The sequence below is a fragment of the Penaeus chinensis genome, chromosome 5, assembly GCF_019202785.1.
Source record: "Penaeus chinensis breed Huanghai No. 1 chromosome 5, ASM1920278v2, whole genome shotgun sequence".
NCBI classification, from domain to species: Eukaryota; Metazoa; Arthropoda; class Malacostraca; order Decapoda; family Penaeidae; genus Penaeus; species Penaeus chinensis.
Window position 1 is genome coordinate 3,587,053 of NC_061823.1, and position 5,000 is coordinate 3,592,052.

The following is a 5,000-nucleotide window of genomic DNA, read 5'->3' on the forward strand; positions in this document are numbered from 1 at the left end:
CACTGTTGCCTTTATTATCATTATTGCTATTACTATTTCATTATAATCATTATCATTATCATTTAGACAATCATGATAATATTTTTTTTCCGAATTTTTATAACCATTATCATCATTGTTCTGATTATCTTGTTTCTACATTAATTATCATCATTATAATCACTACTAATACTTTCTATATCATAATAATTAATCATACTATCATTATCACAACATCAATCATTATCTGTGCTATCGATATGGACTGTGGGTATATAAACACTATGTAATTACCATAAATGTCACTTAGTGGTAATATTAGCCCTCATTTTATACTGAAAACATCGTTACCCTCTTGTCAAAAGTTATATGCAGCGTTTTTTTTTATGATAGATTCAATAATCATATGTGAAGAGAAGGAGGAAGTGATCATTGTTATTACTGTCAGTGTTAACGTTATTTTCTGGTCTTTCAACACCTTTTTATCGCATGCGCCGTTTAAGAGTAATTCGCAAATTAATGTCTTCCTTGTTCCAGCAGGGTTCGTAACGAAAACAAATTCCCGTCGTTTATTTTGATGGTAATGGTTTTTTTGTTTTTTTTTTTCCTACAATTTGTCTGTTATTTCGTTTATCTTCGTTTTTCTCTTCTACGTGTTCTTTTTCTTTTACCCTTTTTTGGTGTTGTTGTTTTCTTTTTTTTCTCTCTTCCTCTCGTACTTTTCTTTTTTTATTTCTTATCCATCTTCTATCGTGTTATTCTTGGTGTTATCTTATAGTCTGGAGATACGAGTCCGTCCAAGTACACTTCAAAAGCCGAGCAAAACCCCTGGCTCAGGGGGATGGGCAGCCACCCCTTCCCCTAAAACAGCCTCCTATCAACCTATCAAGATTGCACATACCCTTGCAAGCGTTTCCGTTCAACAAAGTCCCTAAACACCCTCCCTAAACGGCGTATGTGTTTGTTTGGCGAGAGCGATTTTTTGGCCTAATTGCAAGGGGAAGTCCCGGTTCTCGCTCCATCGCCAGGCTCTCGGCGGCGATAATCCAAGGAATCTCCTTGTTTATGCTCGGCCGCAGTCTGCAATCTCCCTTCTCTCCGGCGCGTCACACACGCCTTGAAATATTCTTCATTCTTATGGTAATAATCCGGCGGGATCCTCAATGAACTACGATTAATGAGGGCTAATAATGTACTAATTGTGACGGGCGGCCTCACCGGCTATACTTTCACCTCCATATATAATTTCCCGGGATGATATTATTGGGTCAATCGGCTATCGAGCTTGCGAGGCGGTGCGGCGCCGGGGGGGGGGGGGGGGGGTTGAGGGGAGAGGGGGAGGGGGGGCTAAGGGTCTGGGGAGGGCGAAATAGATTTGTATAATGATGTGGGTTTGGGAGGACGGGGGGGGGGGGGGGGGCAGAGGTGTGAGGATGTGAGGAGTAAAAGGCAGAGAAGTGGAAAGTAGATAAAGAAGGAGAAGAAAAATGTGACCAATAGATATGATATATATGCCAAAAATAGACATGTCTGGATGTTGTTTTTCGCCTTGTTCAGTATCACTGTTATCTTGTTGCTGTTCTTGTGGTTGCTGTTTGCAGCACTATTATTATTATCATTATTGTTATCATCATTAATGTTATTATTATCAATTATCATTATTATTATTATTATTATTATCATTATCATTATCATCATTATTATCATAATTATTATTATTATTGTTATCATTATTATTGCTGTTTTTGTTATTGTTGGTGCTGTTAATATTATCATCATCATTATTGTTATTGTTACTATTATTATCATCACTTACTCTTATCACCATCTACATAATATTCCTGTTTGTGTCCCTCTGTTTACATTTTACGATTGAAATGATTTTCCAACTTTAATTTTATTAGTTAAAGGATTAATTTATGAACTTATTATTCATCACTACTACTATCAATAGTATTAATATTCCTGAATTGTTGTTTATTTGTTATTATTCATTAGGAATTTATTATCAATTTATTAACTTACTAATTTATTAATTTTACCATTATTAATATTTATATATTATTATTCTTAATTATTAACAAATACTTATTATTAATTAAATATTAATTTGATATAGATCTATTAATTCATTATTTTTTTATTGTTTATTTATTAATTAACTGTAATTTTAACTTTAGTTTTAGTTGTAACTGTAATTTTAACTTTAGTTTTAGTTGTAACTGTAATTCTAACTTTAGTTTTAGTTGTAACTGTAATTCTAACTTTAGTTTTAGTTGTAACTGTAATTTTAACATGGAACTGTGGACCTGAAGTTGATTTATTTTGGTGTGAAATGAGGTGATAATTGACAGAGTAAATGATAGAGAATCTCGTGTATAAGAATCGAGGAGAACACTAATCTGACTTCATTATCGTTATTTTTTGTTATTAAGATCATTGTTATTGTTGTCATGATTGGTATTGTTATCATTTCCCCTTATTATTACCATTATCATTATTCTTCGTTAAGGTAAATACATTTATTTATATTACAAGTAGGGTTTCGGAGAAAAAGGGCGAGAGGGGAAGGTGTATTATTTTTATTATTACTATTATTATTATTATTACCATTATCATTATCATCATTATTATTATCATTATTATCATAATTATCATTATTATTATTATCATTACTGATAATATTATTTTATTAATATTTTCATTATCATTATTATTATTATTATTGTTGTTGTTATTGTTGTTATTATCATTATCATTATCATGATTATCAATATCATTACTATTATCATTATCATTATCATTATCATTATCATTATCATTATCAATATCATTATCATTATCATTATCATTATCATTATCATTATTATCATTATTATTATCATCATTATTATTATTATTATTATCATTATTGTTATTATTTATCATTATTATTATTATTATCATTATTATTATTATATTAATCAGCATTATTATTACTATTGTCATCTTTATCGTCATCATCATCATTATTTTTTTTGTAATTTTCATCACCATTATCACAAAATAATATTATTGTTATTATTAGCATAGCAAATTAGTAGTAGTAGTAGCAGCAGCATCACTATTAATATTACCATTGTTATTGTTATTGTTATTTCGAATAACATGCCATCTTATTCACTTTTGTAGTAAGATATATTTCTTTAGTCACTGTTTGTAGTTGGCATTATTAGTATTATTGCCATCATTACCTTTGTAATTATTAATTTATTATCTATATTGTTAAAATCATTATCATTCTTATCATTATTAATACCTAGAGTAACAAGAATTGTTTCTGTTTTAGAATATTTGACTTTATCTATCCATCTATCTGTCTGTCTGGATGTGTGTCTGGATGTCTGACTGTCGGTCTGTCTGTCTGTCTGTCTGTCTGTTTGTCTATTTATCTATCTATCTGTTTATCTATCTATCTATTTATATATGTTTATCTATCTATCTATCTTTCTTTCTATCTATCTATCTATCAATATATATCGATCTTTCTATCTGTCTCTCTTTCTCGCTTTCACACATCATAGTAATATATGGGATGTCGATCAGCATCATCGATTGTTCATTCATTTCCCGAGGATAAATTCACAGCTGATTAGAGGGAAAGTGCGTGATAAGGTCCCTTGCCTTCAGTAGCACTTATCAAGTATATTTTACGTGTGTATGTACTGTGTATGTGTGCGGGAAAGAGAGAAAAAAAAAGATTGACAAACGTACTACCATTACAATGTATATACAAACACATACAGAGATAACACGGGCTAATGTTTTGGGTTATGGACAATTGCCTCTGCGTCCGCACATTATTGAAATAACCGCAAAGTGATACTAAAAATGATTATTACAACATACGACTAGCGAAAACCTATTCCATAATCTCTGACATGGATTGAAGACTCAACTTTTTACTTTCGCTCTGAGTCAGCTGTCCGTTGCCACGTCCCAGACAGAAAGCGAAATGGGCGACCTTGACACAGGAATAGAAACTGAGCATTCCGTCGACCGGAGATTGTCGTGAAGGTTACAATTCTATTTGTAATATTGTGATTTTCATCGTGGATTCTAGTTACTGTTATTATCGTTTTTTTTATCATTATTATTATTAATCATCATTGTTACTATTACTATTATTGTTAATGTTATTGATCATTGCTATTATCATTAGCATTATTATTACTGCTATTATTATTATTATTATCATTATGATTAATTATTTTACCATTATTTCATTAGTTATCATTACTATCATTTTTATTATTATCAATATGATTATTATTATTATCATTACTATCATTATCATTATCATTATTATTGCCATAGTTATTATTATTACTTTTATTATTATCATTATTATTATCATTATTATTATCATTATCACTATCATTATTATCATCATTATCATTATTATTATTATTATTATTATTATTATTATTATTATTATTATTATTATTAATATGATTATTATTATTATCATTACTATCATTATCATTATAATTATTATTGCCATAGTTATTATTATTATTACTATTATTATTATCATTATTACCATTATTATTATCATTATTATTATCATTATTATCATCATTATCATTATTATTATTATTATTATCATTATTATTATTATTATAATTATTATAATTATTATTATTATTATTGTTGTTGTTGTTGTTATTGCCATTCATAATATTATAATTATTATTACCATTATTATTGATTACATCATTATTAATATTATCATCATTATTATCATCATTTTTTAGTTATTATTATTATTATTATTATCATTATTACTATTACTGTTTTTTTTATTTCTATCATTATTGTTATTATCATTATTATTATTATTATTATTATTATCATTATTACTATTATTTTTATTATCATTATTATCATTATCAATATTAATATTATCATTATTATTACTAATATCATTATTATTTTTTATCATTATTACTATCATTATTATTATTATTATTATTATTATT